Raw genomic sequence first — 19,394 nt, forward strand, 5'->3', positions numbered from 1 at the left:
ACACAGACATTTATTTTGCACTTGAAACTTCACAGGTGGGATGTATCACTCTCTTCTAGACTCTAAAGAAGAAAGCTTTTCAAATATGTTGTTATGGGGCTAAATACCATAGGAGAGATGGGAAATGAGAGACCTCATCCCTGGGTGAATCAGAAATGACATGAATCACATGCCCCAAGACCTGTTGGAGGAGTTCAGGACCTTGATGGATGAACTACTCAGAACCTTGGGAAACACAGGGAGACAACGGACCCAATTTCCCCACCTGGGCAGAGGGCGACTGGGCTGTTTAGCTTGTGCTGACAATGGGGAAATATCTCCCCTCTGATTTCTCTGGCTATAGCATGTTTAACCACTGTTTAACATGGGTGCTGTTATAAATGGAGCATGCCAAAGTGAGGGCCCCACAGTGCTCTCTACTTGGTGTGCCTTTCCCTTTTTCTTTGCTTGTGCAAACTGTGCTCCTTTTAATATCTTTTATTTTAAGTTTATTTACTTTGAGAGAGAGAGAGAGAGCATATGTGGGGAAAGAGAGAGCTAGGGGAAGAGAGAGAATCCCAAGCAGGCTCTGCACCACCAGCACAGAGGGCACTATGGGGCTCGAACCCACGAACCCTGAGATCATGACCTGAGCCAAAGTTGGATGCATAACCGACTGAGCCACCCAGGCGCCCTCAAACTGTGCTCATTTTAAAGATACCCTCAATTCTATCTCTTCCCTGAATATTTCAATATCCATTGATCTTCGCCTAGTTTGATCTTTGGAGCTAACTCTTATGGAACCCTTCGCTTTGGGTATTTATTGATTTTATCTCTCTCTCTCTTCACCTTCCTCAGCGCATTCACCAGCAGTATCCAGAGGTGGAGGGGACTCTATTTTAATTTTATTTTTCCTTGTGTTTTCTTTTTCTTTTATTATTATTATTATTATTTTAATGTTTATTCATCTTTTGAGAAAGACAGAGAGAGAGACAGAGCATGAGCAGGGCAGGGGCAGAGAGAGAAGGAGACCCAGAATCTGAAGCAGGCTCCACCCTCTGAGCTGTCAGCACAGAGCCCAATGTGGGGCTTAAACTCACGAACTGCAAGATCATGACCTGAGCCAAAGTTGGACTCTCAAATGACTGAGCCACCCAGGTGCCCCGTTTACCTTTTAGTGACTTTGACCTAGAGGGAGCAAATGAATGACAGAATAAATACATGCTTGATTATTCTACACGTCATCCTTGAGAATTCTAAATTCTTGATGATCTGAGACAGTGCCAGCTTTCTTCCATGAATACTTCTTAGCGCAAGAATCCCAGTTTTTTTAAATATGAGTCCCAGTATTTTGGTACAGAAAATAGGCTCATCGTACCTCATTATAGCAGTTTCTCCAATATGTCAATCTTTGTCAAGCGTTGATCACTGAACAATTTCCAAGTTCCCAGCCAGGGCCCTCGTCTCAGGGGAGAAGCAAGGACCATGGTCCACCCTGGTCCTTCCTCCCTTCGCATCCTCATCTATCAAGGTAAGTTTCCATCAAGAAAAGCCCGAGGTCACCTCCTTAAAAGAATGTGCTACTGGATTGGCTGTTACTGATGCCTTGTCAGCAGGGCATGTATTTTCAGTTGTTCCCAGAAAGGTTGTTGGTTCTTTTGCTGATGTGCTTTCAACTTATGATCAATGGCCCCCGGGTGTCAAGGGCGCAGCCAGAGTCCGGGGTCTGGAGCTTTGGATGGGAAGCTAAGCGAGGCCCCTGCGACCTGGCTGTAACTTTGACCTAATTTGTACCAGCCTCTGTGCAAAGCAGAGGGGCTGGCTGCATAAAACAAGGCAGGAAAGCTTTTCTCCTTACTTCAGAAGTCTTGAATTCCCCTGGCTGTGAAGGTAGACAGACAGATAAAGCTTTACACAATGGTTTTCAGTCTTGGCACACCAGAATCCTTTTGAGATTGAAAGGAGATACCATAAACCATTAAAAAAAAATAACCGAACTACAATCAGAGCAAACTGGGAATGTCCTGGCACCTGTGAAATTAGCAAGTTCTGAACCTGCTCTAAGTAACAACTCACACACACCGATGTTTACAAAGTTGTGCATATAAGTTTGGGGGTTTCATGGAGACCCCCCGAGGCCAATCCAAGAACCCAGTTTGATGGCAGGGAGGGAGCTAAAGCTAAAAAATCCGATTTGGGGAGTCTGTCACTTTCTTTATGCCAGAAATCCTGCTGCTTTTAAAGCTCTTATTCATCCTTTCAGCGACTTGGCATACAGGTATCGGTCACCTGCAACCTCAAGCTGGACCGTGGGGAGGTAAGAACCATTAGTGTCCTTTTCCTTGAGGAACTATCCTTCTTGGTTGGGAGATGGATAATTGCAATGCTTCAAGTAGGAGTATTAGTAAAATATTGCCATGGCTCAACGAAGTCCTTGGAATTAATCCTTCCTTAATTCAGCATCTGGATTCTCTTTTTGAGCCTATTTTATTGCTGGGGCTAGCAAAGAAAGAGGTGACATGTGGACTGGGGTTTGGAGACACTTTGCCCGCCACAGACTACATTGAAGTATCCGACTTGTGTGAAGAGACCGATGCTTTGCATTTTTTCCCAATGCAGAGATGACAATAAATCTCAGCCTTGCTAGGCAGCATCGCACAGAGGTTAAAAATGCAGCTTGTTAACCAGATGAGCAGGTGTGATGATTAATTTTATGTATCACCTTGGACCCCCTTATGTAATCAAACGTTAGTCTGGATGTTGCACCGAAGGTGTTTTGTCCATGCGGTTGACATCTGCAGCCAGTTGACTCCAGTACTTTACGTAAAGAAGGTGACCCTTGGTAATGTGGGCGGGGCTCATCCAAATCCTGTGAACACCTTAAGAGCAAAAACTGAGGTTTCCCAGGGAAAAAGTAGTTTTGCCTCAAGATTGTAGCATCAGCTTCTGATTGAGTTTCTAGGCTGCCTTCCTACTCTGCAGATTTGGGACTTGTCAGCCCCCACAATTAAAAAAATATCTTTATTTCTATGTCTGTATCATCTATTGATTGATCTGCCTTTATTGATATCTGTCTATATATTTCTTATTGGCTGATATACCAGGGTTGAGGCTTATATTTGCATCTGAGCTCTGAACCCTGATTTCCCAAGTTGCTTGGTTTGCCGTTACATCAATCTCTTCACATGTAAAATTTCCTCGGAGGGTTGTTGAGAGAATGAAGTGAGTGGATGCATTTAAAACACTTCAGCAAAATGGTGTGTGGTAACGGCTCAGAAATGCCATCTCCTACCTTGAGACAGGAAGGTAAGAAATTGTGCACCATGACAGCTTGAGTTTTCCCGGGTGTAAGTCATCATGTTTGTTTTTAGAAGTGCCTTTGACCTAGCTCTTTCTACCAGCCGTGCGAACAGCCACAGGACTGTTCCGCAGCTGCTACAGAACCAGCAAAGTGGGTCACCCCCAAACGGGCTGATCAAGTGATTCTGGGAAGCACAGTCTGGATTTGGGGACTGGTCATTGGCGAGCAGCAACCGCTGACAGATCGTTGTAGTGACTCAGCACTTGAGGTACACCTTGGGGCTCTGTTGGAACCAAAATGCTATAGACGCCAGGAAGCAAGATGAGGCACCCTAAAAGGCATCAGGCTCAGAACACGTTAAGGTTATTTGCCGTGGGCAGTTGCTCTTCTAAAATAGGCTGCTTATCAGAGGTACCCATCTAATATGTGCTGTGTTGAGCCATTCAGCAGTTTTAGTTGGTAACCTTGCTGCATTTGTTTGTGTATATGCCTAGAGTGTACAGAAGGGTCTGTATGGTGTTAATTAGCTGAATGAAAAAGCCCAGTGTCCAGCCTATAACCTCCAGTGCTGTGCTACTCCTGGTGGAGGCCATCGGAAAGATCTGTGCCCCTCCAGCCGGGCTCCGGGTGTGCATTTGTGCAGAGTACAGTGATGTGGTTGGAACGCAGCCTTTCTCAGAGAGGACATCTAAGGAATCAGCTCAGGGCTCGCCCTGAATATGTTCTGGATGATTAGCATAACCCTGGAAATGGCTTGCTGGTTGTTTTTGATGGTGGTGATAGCTGTTTAAAGCTGCTCAAATATGGATAGATCAGTGAGGCTGTTGATTCCTAGGAAAGTAACCAGCGAAAAACCACAGGTTTTAGATTTGGAAGGATGGTTTCATACAGTAAGAAGTCACTTGGCAAAAAATGGGAAGAATAGACACAAATCTTTTGCTCTCTTTCCCAAATGCTTACAGAGCATAATGCCCAGTAAATAAAAAACTGAGTCATGTTTAGCTGGGAATTTTTTTTCAATGTGAAGTAATAGTATTATGAGGTCCTTGCTTTCTATTCTGACTCCCCATCTCCCTCTGCTTAGAGCTTGGCTTGGTACTGCTCAAGGATCTGACTGGGGTTCCCTCTAGTCTACCTGGATTTAGTGGCTACATATCATCTTGGGTCATACTTAGAGAGACCGGCTAAATTCAGGATCAGTCCTGGGGCAAATGGTAACCACAGGTCTGGGCATCAAATGTCTCTGGCTCTTCACCACCTGTTGGATTGCACTTCCTATCCTGCTTGCACTTGGGCGGGGCCATGTGACAAATTCTGGCTAAGGAGATGGCATGAAATTGACGTGAGTCATTTCTGAGCTAGGTCATGCAATTAATTGTCTACTTGAGACCCTCTAGTGTTTCCTTTTCCTTTGAAATAACAACTGGAAGTATTTGAGATGGTGAGTTTTCCCTTAGCCCGAGCTTCTGAGTAATTATAATAAAAACAACACTCCTGATGACCAGAAACGAACATATAGCATGATCAAGGAATAAATCTGTTTTTGAGCCATCCATAGAGACGTGGGGGTTGTTTGTTATGCAACATAACCAAATCTATTCTGATTGATATTGAAGCTTGATCTTTGAATCATAGAATGTCATGTGAGTAAATTTTCTTGTTAATATAGTATTCCTTCCCCAAATGTCCAACAGTTCCTTCATCTGGAGCTTACTCAGAAGAGAACGGCTACAAATCCCTAAACAATTAGAGCAGACCTCTTCATCTTGTTCTAGAATTGGATGCTTAAAGACTCATCTGGAATGTGGCCCAGCTCCAGAAATGAGAAGGAAGAGTAATTTTAAAGTTACTAGTTATCAGAACTGAAAGGGATCCTTGGAGTCCATCAGCCCAAACTTGAATTTTACCAAGAAGGAAATCAAAGCTCATAGAAAGGAGGACAGTGATTTAACCAAGGTCATATAACTTGCTGGTTTGTTAGTGATAGAGCCAGGATTAAAACTCAAAGCTCTTGGTTACATTTTTTCCTGTTTAATCCAGGACTATTTGTAAAGGTCAAAAAACAGTCCACTGGGTTCTTTTTTTTTTAATTAAAAATTTTTTTTTAAATGTTTATTTGTGTGTGTACGTGTGTGAGAGAGAGAGAGAGAGAGAGCGATCAGGGGAGAGGCAGAAAGAGTGAGAGATAGATAATCCGAAGCAGGCTTCAGGCTCTGAGCACAGAGCCCAACTCTGGACTCAAACTCATGAACTGTGAGATCATGACCTGAGTCAAAGTCAGAAGCTTAACTGACCAAGTGCCCCACAGTCCACTGGGTTCTAAGTCAGCCCTCCAACAGACATACAATGCAAGTTACAGATGTGCCTGTTTTTTAGTAGCCATATAAAAAAGTAAAAAGAAAGAGATGGCATTAATTTTAATAATCTATTTATTTAAACCAATGGGTAAATGACAACATTAGAATTCAGCATATAATCACTATAAAAATTATTAATGAGATACTTCATGTTTTTGTATTGTGTTCAAAATCTGATGTATATTTTACACTTACAGCACATCTCATTTGGATTAGCCACATTCCAAGGGCTTATTAGCCACATGTGGCCAGAGACTACCATATGGAAAGCACAGCTCTAAATTCTTGGAGGGCAAGGGATTTCAACTTGGTTCCTTTTGTAAAATGTCTATTTTTATGTCACACATAATGACACATTTTTCAATTTCTTTATTTAAGTACTAGACATCTTAAATTCTTTGCCCCTAGTCACTTTATAGGGATGTAAGGGCAATTAATGAGATAATGTCTGAGTTCAGCAGAAGGTTCTATCTGTTTAAGTTCAAGGTGTTGTTCTCTTTTATGTCTGTGTGGTAGTCCCATTAGCACCCATGGGAACTATGCATGTTACTGTAATGGAAAAATAAACATTTCTCATCAGGTGAGGAATAATAAATACTCGGTTACTAGCAGGGGTTGGCTCTCCCAGTGTGGGTGGGGACTTTCTGCTGAGGACTGCTGGTGTTATAATGACTTGTGCTAAACGGACGGATTGTGGCAGGCGGTTGGGCAGGAGAGGTGGGGAAGGTAAACCAGGAGTTAAATACTATTAGTTTTAGAGCTCATCTTTGACTGCGTGTTGCCCCTAGTGGAAAGGCATTAAAGGAAGGACAGACGGAATGCTCATTGCTCGTTTAGTCTAGAATGGCTAGTTCAGACGTTGTTGTTTGGTTGGGTTTGGACAGCGTTTTGTTGCCAAGCTATGGGGCGGGATTTCCAGGCATAGTAAATGTTGGTTACCCCACAACATGTTGGGACTCTGGCCTGTGGCTTTCTAGCTCAACTTGTTGAGGAATACTATCCGTTTACAAATACTTCAGAACCTTTCAAAACAGCATTCTAAGCCCTGGATAGGTATGGCCTTCCGTTTCAAGCCAGACTGTATCTTTATATAAATGAATTTGCCTTGGGGCGTCTGAGTGGCTCAGTCGGTTAAGCTTCTGACTTTAGCTCAGGTCATGATCTCATGGTTCATGGGTTCGAGCCCCGTGTTGGGCTCTGTGCCAACAGCTTAGAGCTTGAGGCCTGCTTTGGATTCTGTCTCCCTCTCTCTCTGCCCAAGCCCCACTCATGCTCTGTCTCTTTCTCAAAAAAAAAAAAAAAAAAAATTAATGAATTTGCCTCTCCTCACCACCCCATGACTCCCAACCAGCTTTTCTTTCTTTTTTTAAATAATAGTTTATTGTCAAGTTGCTTTCCATGTAATACCCAGTGCTTCTCCCCACAAGCGCCCCCCACTCCATGACCATCACCCCCTTCCTCCCTCTCCCTCCCCCTTCAGCCCTCGGTTTGTTTTCAGTATTCAATAGTCTCTCATGATTTGTGCCCCTCTCTCTCCCCCACTCTCTTTCCCCCTTCCCCTCCCTATGGACCTCTGTTAGCCAACCAGCTTTTCAAAGTTTTGACACACATAAGTTCTTTTTTGCTTCAGAGCACAAATAACACATTGAGGCAGGCTGGGGAAGAAAGACTTAACAAAATCCAACTCTTCCTACTAGCTACCTTTAATTTAGCACCTACTCTGTATCATATACTTTCTATGTCCTCTTTTTTCTCCATACAGCTGCCTATAAAGATGAGTATTATGATCCTTACTTTACAGATGAAGATACTGAACTCCAGAGAATGTAGGTAACTTGCTCAAGGTGGTAAGAAAAAATAATCCAAAACTCAGAAATAAGCAAAAAGGTGGCTGCCTGCATGTCTGTTCTGTCTCATCAGAAGCACAGTTTTCCATCCTCAGAGGATTTCATTCTTCAGGAGCAGGTTCATTTTTAACAGACTTTGACTGATTGTTTCTTAGGATTAAGGCCCAGACTGTGAAATTAGAATCCAATTTGTAAATTTTTTAAAATTATTTTTGAGAGAGAGAATGAGGGAGAGGGGCAGAAGGAGAGAGAGAGAGAGAGAGAGAGAGAGAGAGAGAGAGAGAGAGAGAGAGAGATCATGATGCAACCTGAAATCAAGAGTTGGACACTCAACCGACTAAGCCACCCAGGCACTCACAATTTGTTACTGTGTAGGTTGCTAAATTACAATGTACTTTTGTCCAGTATAGATGCAAATGAATTCTTTCTATTATAAGACATATTCCCAAAGGTTGTAGTTTCATGGGCCAGTAGGGCACTACCCAGTTTTGTATCTAAGTTAGCTAATTTTCACAACATTTATTTCCTAAAAGGGCAAATACATGTCTATTTTCAAATGCTCCTAGAACTACCTTTACCATCTTATTGGTTCCTTGTTAACTCATTAATGAGTTAAATAATTCTCTGTTATATGCTCACTCTATGTTTATAGGACAGTCAATGTAAAACCTACCAAAGGCTTAAGATTTCCCCCTACATGCAAGTTAACAAGTTGGCCTGCCAGAGTTTCATGGATTCTGGCAGAAAACATGAGACTCTTGGGTCAGAAGCAAAGGACTTAATGATTATAGTTTAGCAAGCAGAAAGCTGCAATATATTTGTGACAGTTACCCTTGCCCTCAAGTCACACAGGGGTGACAAGCATTATACTAAGCCTGAGCAACCCAAAACTTTTATAATGTTCAGTAAGTCTGCCTTTTCTTTTCTCCAGAGGGAGACACTATTACCGTCTTTCAAGGCCATTTGCAAGGAGACAACCTTGCAAAAGACAGTCTGGAATAAAGGACAGTTAGTGATTTGTAAATTGTACAGAAACTCAAGAGATCCATGGAGAATGGTCTCCCAATCACCAAATTTTGAAAACTATGCCCTGACTAAGTTTTCATGGCTAATAAGTGGCCGAGTCTGGATTCCTCCTGACTGCAAAGCCTGGGCTATTTCCATTTTGGGGTGAAAATCCAAGTCCTATTACAGGTGCTGACTGAAGAGCTCCCGCTGCTATGAGCTTGTTGGGTGTCTTCCATCCTGAAGTAGAAGTGGTCTTGGTGTGGAAAGGATGAATCAAAGCATGAAAGACAGGAAATTTGTTTTATTACCAAAGGCCTACATGTTTTCAGGTGCCTAAAACACTTATTCTGATGAAATTTTAATAGGACCCTAAAACCATGAAAACTTGAGGTTATTAAAACACTAGTCCATGAAAAATTTAAGAGCACTCTTTATTCATCTTTATATTCTTGGGACCTGGCACAGGGTCTAGTATCAAGTAGGTGCTCAAAAATTTTTTTTGAATTCGTAAATTACAGAAAGAGAAAACACTACTCTTTTCTCTTATTTGCTTTCTCCTTGGTTGTTTCCTCTTCAAGCAGACAAAGCAGATACCTGTTGAACTCATTTATGCCCTTTGCTTTAGCTCTTTGTTCCAATAACTTATTCCATATGTTTATTTCCTTTAGTGTGAAAAGATTTGGCTCGCACTTCCTTTTTTATTTATAGTTTCCTGAGTTTTCAGGCCTGTATCTGCTTGCTTGTTCCCTTTGCCAGACACACACACCCAGGAGTGTGAAGTGGCAACATGTTGATGGGTGCAGCCTCCTTGCATAGGTTCTCGAAAGAACAACCATCGTTTCTGGAAAGTCCTCCTAGGCTGCCGTCCCCAGGCCCGTGAGGCTGACTGCTTCACTACTGAGACACTCCGTCGCTGTTAGTCTGACCAAATGCCCTCTCTCTGATCAGGTGAGTGCAGCCCATATGGTAGAAGAAGGAATTGGGAACAAACCCACTGAGCTTCCAAAGGGGCCCAGAGGAGGTTGACAAAAGGCCAAGCTTTGAAGGGCACAGTGAGTCAATCATGTCCAAAGGAAAACCAGGGATTAGAGACCTACTCTTAATTAATAGGGGACGAGGAAGCCATTACCAGGATGCTCTTCACTTGATAATTATGAATTATCTGCTGAAGAGCTGGACTGTAGAGAGTAAAACCTATCTTTTGCCCATTTCTGAACCTAAACAAATGTTGGTGCACAGACATTTTCTGATGGGACATTAAAATGCTCTCAGGCTAAGGGATAAGTGTCCTCCTCCTGCTGGGTGGCTTAGGACAAGCAAATGCTCTTTGACTTCAGGGACTCAGCACGGCTAAGAGCCACGGTCCCCTGTCCTGATTTACTTACTGAGGCCACATAGAAAGCACCATATATGTGTCTGTTGGTCTCCTTTTTTTTTTTTTTTTTTTTTTTTTTTTTTTTACTACTCAGCTTAGGAAATGGCCCTTCTCTTGCTTGTCTTAAGGGTAAGGTACATTACAGCACATTTTCTCTGGGCTTCCCAAGGGAAGGAGGGCCAGCGACGGGGTTTGGGCAGGTTTTGTTCCAGGCAGAGCTGTGCAGGAGTAAAGCAGACTGCCTGCAAGTCTGGAACTATCCAACTTGCAGATGTGGATAGCTGCTTGATGTCCCGGGAGACATGGGACAGATTATTCCTGAGGTTGTTTCAAAAAGCATGTCTAACGTTTTCCTCCATTTAGCTCTTTTACAGGAAGGCAGTATCATGCATTGAAGCCGGGGTGGCCGGATTTGAAATCTGTTACTTACAACCTGCGCTGTGTAACCGTAGGTGAAACCTTGGGCCTCAGTTTTCTCATTGGTAAAACAGGTGCAATAACAGCACTATCTATTTCCTGGGAGCTATGTTGGCTCATCTCATGGGGTTATTATAAGAAACAAATGAGTCAATACCTGCAGAGTCTGTACAATAATACCCGGCCCATAATTTATTAGCTATGGTTATTAGCTGTTCAAAACTGCAGTGGAGGGGGGGGGGAGGCTCAGAGCGCTCCTCTTCCTCCTGATAAGGGCACTTTTAGCTTTTTGTCTGGATAATCACATCCTGCTCTGATGGGAACTGGGTGGGGCGGCAGGGAAGGGGAGGAAGGAGCAAAGATGCAGTGTGATGATAGCAGGGAGACGTGAAGGCATCAGCTGTACCCTCCTACACAGGGCAAGTCCCAGGTGCAATCAGCTTTCTGGGTTGCCACGGCCAATGCGGAAGAGGCAAGGACATGGCGAATGGGCAGGACCACCATCCGTCATCACCGTCCTTGTCATCATCGTCTCATGGTCCTTTGCCAAGGAGCTCAAAGATTATTAGTGATGAAAACAGTATGATACCAAGAAGTTCAAGCTCATTAAGATCTCCCACCTTTCCTGGGCTCACCAATTCTTGCATATCAGTTAGATTTCTGCCTGCATGAAGTCGGTGCTTAATAAATGCTGGTCCTTCCCCATGTGCTGATTCCTCCCCGTCTTCACTTCCCAGCTGGCTCTCTTACACCTATTCCAGGGCTGTTGTTCCCAAGTCTCTCCAATTCCTTCTAAAGTGTTTCTTTCACCCTGCCTCCACTCTTCATGGGTTCTGTCACTACCCCCACCTCCCACGGGGGACATGGGCACCATCTGGAGGAGCAGTCAATGCCCTCCTTTCAAACCTGGCATTCCTACGCCATGATCTGTTGTTAATCCATCTCCCTTTTGTGGGAGAGAAATGGAATGTCCTCTCTTCTGTGAGGCTAAACACTTTTGCTCCCCGGGTTACTGCATCTCAGTCCCTTCCACCTCTGCTCCCTACACTCCCTCCTTCTGCCTACAGTTCTAGCCCTCATTTTTGGATATTCTCTTGCCCCTTCTCTCTTAGCTCCTTCCACTTAGCCAACAAAACCATCTATGTCTCTTCAGATATAAAATCATCTTCCACCCACTCTACGGTCCTCTCTCCAGACACTACACTGTCTCCCTTCTTTCTCCATTGCTAAATTTTGTGAAAGCGCACGCTTTTCTCTTCTTCCTCTGTGTGTTTTGCTTGGGCGATTTCATCAGTTTCCATGGCTTTGCCCAACATCTGTCTCCAGTTGTGACTTCTCCCTGTTCTCTACTCCTGAGATTCCATGAGACCTGCAATTTAAAGCGTCTCAGATGAAGCACATTGTTCTTCCCCTAACGAACCTACTTCCTGCCCCATCTTCCACCTTGGATAATGCTGTCATCACCTAGGCAGTCTCTCTCACCAGAAAACCCTCGCCGTCATCCTTATTCACCGCCCTCCCTCAGCCTCCGCATCTAATGAGTCACAAAAGATTTTACTGGAAGATAATTCACAGCATACACTTATTGGTTCTTCTTAGACGTGTTTCTCAAATCTGACTTCCCCTTCTGTCAACGCCCGCCGTCAAAGCGCCTCACGTTTGGTCTGAGCTACTGCTCCCACCCAGCTGGTTTCTCCCTCCCACCAGCCTTGAGTCTTCCAGCTCATTCTTGAATTTGTTGTCATTGTAATTTATTTAAAATTGAAATTCTTGGAACCTCCATGTGTTCTTTTGTGTACTAGAGTAAAGTCCAAACTCTTTAAGTCCTTAATATGGTCCATGGAGTTATTATAATCCACCACCCAAGTCCCTGCAACCCCCAAGTCTCACCTTGACAGAACTGTGTAGCTTTGCTTGTGGGATTTCTGGAACAGGTGCCCACACTCCAAGCGAGTTATATTTCTAACCCTTTTCACGTGATCACTCTCACAGTCCCAGTCTTTTCTTTTATTCAAGTATAATTAACATACAGTTGTGTATTAGTTTCAGGTGTACAATACAATGATTAAAAAATTCAACCCATTGCTCAGTGCTCATCCTGATAAGTGTACCCCTTTACCTATTTCATCCATCTCCCCCCACTGCTCCCCTCTGGGAACCATGAGTTTGTTCTCTACAGTTAAGAGTCTGTTTCTTGGTTAGTCTCTCTTTTTCTCCTCTGTTCATTTGTTTTGTTTCTTAAATGAGTGAAATCATATGGTATTTGTTTCTCTGACTTATTTCACTTAGCATTATACCCTCTAGCTCTGTCCATGTTGTTGCAAATGGCAAGATCTCATTCTTTTTTTTTTTTTACTGCTGTGTAATATTCTACATGTATAGGGGAGCCTGGGTAACTCAGTTGGTTAAGTGTCTGACTTGGGCTCAGGTCATGACCTCATGGCTCAAAGGTTTGATCCCTGCATCAGGCTCTGTGCTGTCAGCTCAGAGCTTAGAGCGTGCTTTGGATTCTGTGTCTCCCTCTCTCTTTGCCCCTCCTCTGCTCACGCTTGGTTTCTTAAAAATAAATAAATGTTAAAAAAACTAAAAAAGATTCTACTGTGTATACCCACCATGTGTTCTTTATCCAGTCTTTCAATCTCTGCCTGTTTCTTTCCACTCACCTCTCTTCCTGACAGGTTCTTTATCATTTTTGAAGACTAAACTCAAGGATTCTGCCTATTGGGGCGCCTGGGTGGCTCAGTCAGTTGAACATCCAACCTTGGTTCAGGTCATGATCTCACGGTTTGTGGCTTCAAGCCCCACATCAGACTTTGCACTGATAGCTCAGAGCCTATTTTGGATTCTCTAATCTTCCTCTCTCTCTCTGCCACTCTCCCGCTCCCTTTCTCTCAAAAATAAACACTAAAAAGTATAAAAAAAATAAAAGAATTCTGCCTACAGTGCAGCCTCTTTCAATTCCCCTCGGCTACTTATTCACCTCCCTGTGCTCACCAGCTAGTGTCTCTCCTCTATTCTAGCACTTTGGAGACACTCCATACAGTTTGTTGGAAGTGTGGGTAGGAACAGGTGGTACGGTGGAAGATACGCTAAATTTATAGGCATTATGGATGAGCCTAGAATGAAAATTCTATGTATATGTGCAGAAATACGTTGTTTTATGGAAGATGACTTCTCTCACTCAGGTCAATTGTTTTTTCTTTTAAGAGTTTTTAAAATGTTTATTTATTTTTGAGAGGCACAAGTGGGGCATGAGCAGAGAGAGGGGGACCAAGGATCTATAAAGGGCTCTGCGCTGACAGCTTGACAGCAGCGAGCCCGATGTGGGGTTCAGACTCACAAGCCATGAGACCATGACCCCCGTAGACATTGGGTGCTGAACCAACTGAGCCACCCAGGTGCCCCTCACTCAGCTCAACTTCCAAATGGCAATTTTCATTTGATTAATATTAGCTATAAGTAGATAGATGTAGGCCACACAGCTCAATGCCAGGTCTTTTGAAATTGTAAATATTTGGTTATACTAAATCTAAGTGAAAAAAATTTATTTTATTTTATTTAAAGATTTTTAAAAATGTTTTATTATTTTTGAGAGAGAGACAGCGTGCGCAGGGGAAAGTCACAGAGAGAAGGAGACACACAATCTGAAGCAGACTCCAGGCACTGAGCTAGCTCTCAGCACAGAGCCCAATGCGGGGCTTGAACCCACAAACCGTGAGATCATGACCTGAGCCGAAGTCGGACGCTCAACTGACTGAGCCACCCAGGTCCCCCAAGTGAAAAAATTTCTTAACTTTATTGTTTTTTAAGTTTATTTACTTTGAGAGATGGAAAGAGGAGGAGGGGCAGAGAGAGGGGGGAGAGAGAGAGAATCGCAGGCAGGCTCCATGGGGCTCAAACTCACATACTGTGAGATCATGACTTGAGCTGAAACCAAGAGTCAGACGCTTAACCGAATTAGGCACTCCTTTTTAACTTTATTTTTATTTATCTTGAGAGAGAGAGATAGAAAGTGAGCAATCTTTGTGCTGTCAGTGAAGAGCCTGATGCAGGGCTTGAACCCATGAGTCATGAGATCATGACCTGAGCTGAAGCTAAGTGTTGGACACTTAACTGACTGAGCCACCCAGCTGCGCCCCTCCCCCTTTAAAAAATATTTAGTATGGTCGATAGTTTAATGCAAGAACAAGCGTATTTTTGCAGGGATCCATGAAGAAGGCAGACTGTCTGAGCGGTGGGTAAGGATGGGGGCAGGAAGGATCATTGGAGTGAAAGGACAGAAAAGGTTGAGCATCAGGCTGAGAAAGGGGGACACTACTGAGTGTTCTTAGTGTGGGGAATGACATATTAAGAGCGTTGAACCAGGAACTGAAGAGTGTCAGTGCACGGCAATCTCTTCCTCCCCCAAGTTCTCAGTGCTTTTCACACCTCCGTGAGTGTGGTCCTGGGGGCAACACGGTTACCTACCTGCTGTGCACAGGGTCTCATAAAAAGAGGGACCTCACTTCTACATTTGACGTTTGTTTTGCAGGTATAGTGCATTGTGCATCCTGACCTCCAGACGTTCATATTCTCAACAGCTCCGGGGGAGTCCAAGTCATTCCTTCAGCATCTCTGTTCTCTGAGAAGGATACTTTCAGCAGCAGATAACTTGAATCCATTCAAAGAATGCACCTGTTAGATGTAAATCTAGATCTGGCAACCATGAAATCCAATTCCAAGACAGCGTGTGAGGTTGTAGGCTGAACTCTGGGACACAATAGGAAATCTCTTGACTTTAGGCTCTTGACAGCTGCTTTGCAAAGTCAGTGACTTGAAGGTGTTTCTATTCATGTGGATATTTTCATTTGATGGATTGATGGAAGTGATCTGGTGCTAAAGAGCACACTCTCACCCCTGTCCCTTCTTCTTTCCTTCCCTACCTTAGCAGTATTATTTTAAATGCCTCATCTTGGGTCTGGTATCACAGAGGTAAAAATAAATCAACTGAATTTCCTTCCTCTATTAAATGTATATTCCAGGGGTGCTGGGTGGCTCTGTCAGCTAAGCGTCTGACTTTGGCTTAGGTCCTGCTCTCACTGTTCATGAGTTTGAGCCCCACATTGGGCTTGCTACTATTAGCTTTGGATCCTCAGTCTCTCACTCTGTGTGCTCCTCCCCCACTCTCTCTCTTTCAAAAATAAATAAGCATTTAAAAAAAATTTTAAAGTATATATTCTAGAAAGGAATATAAATAGTAAGTAAATAAATTCATATATATTATATGTAATAACATATGAAATCATATGAAAATAATAATATATATGTATATATAGTTTCATTCAGTGATGAATGCTCGGAAGCAAAGAAAGCAGGTAAGGCCTTGTAGGCTGATGGGTGGCCAGGAAGATCACTCTGAGGGGTAACATCGAAGCAGACACCTACATTGGGTTGGAGGACATTCAAGTAATGATCTGGGTGGAGAGCTTTGCAGGAAGAAGTGGAAGAGAATGGGGCTTGGCCAAGGGGACAGCAAGAAGGTCAGTGTGGCTGTGGAGGAGTGATCCAGGGTAAGAAGAATGGAATGAGGGGAAGAAGCTAGTAGATAACAATGGACTTGTAGGCTGTAATAAGGACCTTGAATTCTGAATGTGGTGCGAAGCCATGAGAAAGAGCTGAGCATGGGAGCAAGGAGATTTGAACTATAGTTTTAAAAAATTACTCAGTCTTTTCTGTAGAGCATACTCTGTTGAGGAGAAAGAAGGATATAGGAAGACCAATCACTTGGCTATCATAAAGCAGAAGCAACAGGTGATGGTGGCCTTAAGTATGGCAGTGGAAGTAGTGAAAGGTGACAGGGCTTAGTACATGTTCTAAAGGATTGACAATGGACTTGGTAATGCAGATGTGCAGTAGGAAGGAAAGAGAGGCGTCCCGAATGACTCCTAGGTTTGTAATCTGTGCAACTGGGTGATTTGTGGGGTCATTTTCTGAGATGGGGAAATTAAAAAAAGAGGTGCTTTAGATTGGGAAATTAATAGTTCTGTTTTGATAATTTTAATGAAGACATTGAGTATCAGATAGACAGATATAGTAGTCTGGAATGTAAGAAAATTATACATTTTGGGAATCACCAATTAGTAGATGGTATTTAAAGCCATGGAATAGGTCACCTGGAGAGGGAGGTCCTCACCTTGAGGCTGGGACTGAGCTCAGGGGCACATCGATATTTAAAGGGCAGTATGAGGATGAGGAGCCAGCAAAGAAGACTGAGAAGAAATAGTCAATGAAATAAAAGGAAAGCCAGAAGGATATGGTGTCTCCCAAATTATAATGTTTCAAGAAAGAACAAGTCGTCAATTGTGTCAAATGATTTTGAGTGGTCCGGTGAAATGAAGACAGAAAACCAATTGTTAGATCTGACATCATGATTTTAACAAGAACAGTTATAGTTAAATGGCAGGAATGAAATTCTGAATGAAATGGTTAGAGAGAAGATGCAAAGAATTGAGGACACCAAGTATAGATCATTCAAATTCTGCTGTGCAAGGGAAGAAACTATGAGGATGTGGGGTCAACGGTGGATTTTTAAAGAGGGAGCTATTAACTTGTGATCTCAGCTCAAGTTTTGATCTCAAGATAGTGAGTTCAAGGCCCATTCAGGACACTGTGCTGGATGTAAAGGCCTACTTAAAAATAAAAAATAAATACAGTATTTTTGTGTATAGAGGGAAGTGGTGCAGAAGAGGGAAAAATCGATAAATCAGAAGAAAAATGAGACAATAGGAGTTGCTAATGTCTTAAGTAGGTAAGAGGAGTGGGTTGAAGAGAATAAGTGAACAGCTGACCTTAAAAAGTAGGAAGTGGGGAAAAGAGATGGTTACTGATAGGTTGGCAGAATTGGGCTGTGGAAAAGCAAGTTCATCTATTCTTATTGTTTTTATTTTCTCCAATAAATAAGTCAGTGTCATCAAAGAGTGGTGGGGGTCATTGAGAATCTTGGGAAGAGAGGAAAAGGTGTGAAATAGTCATTTGGGAGGACCAGAAACTGATTCAACGGGACATCTAGTGTTGTTAGGAAGTTTTGGAAAGCAACTTGAGAAGTTTGTTCACAAATTTAAAATAAAACCTACATTTAAAACGAAACCTGTTCATGCAGTTGTGTGCTTTCTTCTGGTCATGTTCAGCTGGAGGACGGATGCTGAGCAGATGGAGGCTTGGCTGTAACCAGGATTGGGAGTTTTGCCAAGTGCATTCTACATGGGAGGGAGAGAAAGAAGAGGGTTGATGGTGTGTAATGGGGAGGAAATCTGGACGAATCATGGACTCTAAGAAGGAGAAGAGGGGGGAACATCTTATGGGGCTGATGGACACTGAAAAAATTTGGAGGCATAAACAGACTTGGGGTCAGGTGGGTCTAAAAATTGTGGACTTTTGCTCTTATGTATTGTTTATTTTTTCCTTTGTACGTCCCCCCACATGAAAAGACTTCTGAATTTCTAAGACTCAGTTCATGTCCTCCATGAAATCATCCCTATAACTCTGTTCTTAATTGAGGTCCCCTTTCATTCAACTCCTGTTACACCTTATCAAATGTGTTTATGAATAACAATCAAGGACTAACCATTTTAAGAGCAGTGGGAACATGAGTGTGAGCAAATGCGGATGTGTACCTGGGCCCTCATGGAGACACATGCTACATATTACAGAGAAACTGCATCACACAAGACTTGAAAATTCTAAAACATCTCAAATGTGAAGAATATTTTTTACACTTAGATCACAAGCCCCTGAAAAGCAGGACATTTTGCCATAGCAACAGCGGGGGTTCAAGAAATACTTGTTGATTTCCTTGAAGACGTTCCTTTCAAAGGTCTCCAGGAAAAATAGTTGAGGGGTGGGGAAGGCCCTAGAAAAAGTTTTCTTGGAGGACATGAGTTTGAATGTGCTGTATTCACCACATTTGGGGGAAACCAGGAATAATTACGGAATGGAAATGCCAAGGAAGCATCTGGGCTGGATGTAATAAAAGTCCCTGGTGTTTGTCCCATGATTTGTTAGGACCATACATCCTGGGTAACCCATGATCTATGTCTTGGATGTTTCTTTCTGTATTTAAATTAATTATCTTGAGAGGCTAATAAGTGTGAAGGTCAGATCTAAAGTAGAAGGAAATACGCAGATGTAACAATTGTGTTACTTGGGACTGTTGAAGATTTGGTGCCTAAAGGATAGTTGCCAGGTAGTGACCATGTGTTTGAATCCAACACAGCTTCGTCCTTACCAGATGTGCACATTTGTTGGGGACTTTGTGCTAATTATTCAAAGGGGTCCTAGAACAGCACATGTGCACATTTCAAGGAAACCCCATCATATACACTACACACTTATAATTATTTACAGATAAACCAGCCAGATGGATTCATTGTTTTACATAATGGCATGATTGCTTTACATAATGTTAGATAGTTCTATCAATGATTAAATGTATTTTGGAACAAAATTCAATGTAGAAAGTTTGAATGTAAGCCCAACTTTTTACTTACGAGCAGTTATGACGTGGAGAGATATGGTGGATGCCATGTAGGTCTTTTTATTCCTTGGCACCAGGTCCAACTGGTTAGTAATATCCAGTATTCTTTTTTGTTAAATAGTTTATTGTCAAACTGGTTTCCATATAACACCCAGTGCTCTTCCCCACAAGTGCCCTCCTCCATGACCAGCACCTCCTCTCCTCTGCCCCCTCCCCCTTCAACCCTCGGTTCATTTTCAGCATTCAATAGTCTCTCAGGTTTTTCATACCTCTTTCTCCCCAACTCTCTTTCCCCCTTCCCCTCCCCCTGGTCCTCCATTAGGTTTCTCCTGTTCTCCTGTTAGACCTATGAGTGCAAACATATGGTATCTGTCCTTTTCCGCCTGACTTATTTCGCTTAGCATGACACCCTCGAGGTCCATCCACTTTGCTACAAATGGCCAGATTTCATTCTTTCTCATTGCCATGCAGTACTCCATTGTATATATATAACACATCTTCTCGAGTCACTCATCAGGTGATGGACATTTAGGCTCTTTCCATGATTTGGCTATTGTAGAAAGTGCCGCTATGAACATTGGGGTACGTGTGCTCCTAT

The 19,394-nt window shown here is 42.9% G+C and overlaps 1 pseudogene; it reads right to left on the bottom strand.

Moving 5' to 3' along the window:
• Positions 1-19,394, bottom strand: part of LOC115295182 — a 36,174-nt pseudogene that overhangs the window by 3,071 nt on the left and 13,709 nt on the right.

The sequence above is a fragment of the Suricata suricatta genome, chromosome 7 (genome assembly GCF_006229205.1).
Source record: "Suricata suricatta isolate VVHF042 chromosome 7, meerkat_22Aug2017_6uvM2_HiC, whole genome shotgun sequence".
NCBI classification, from domain to species: Eukaryota; Metazoa; Chordata; class Mammalia; order Carnivora; family Herpestidae; genus Suricata; species Suricata suricatta.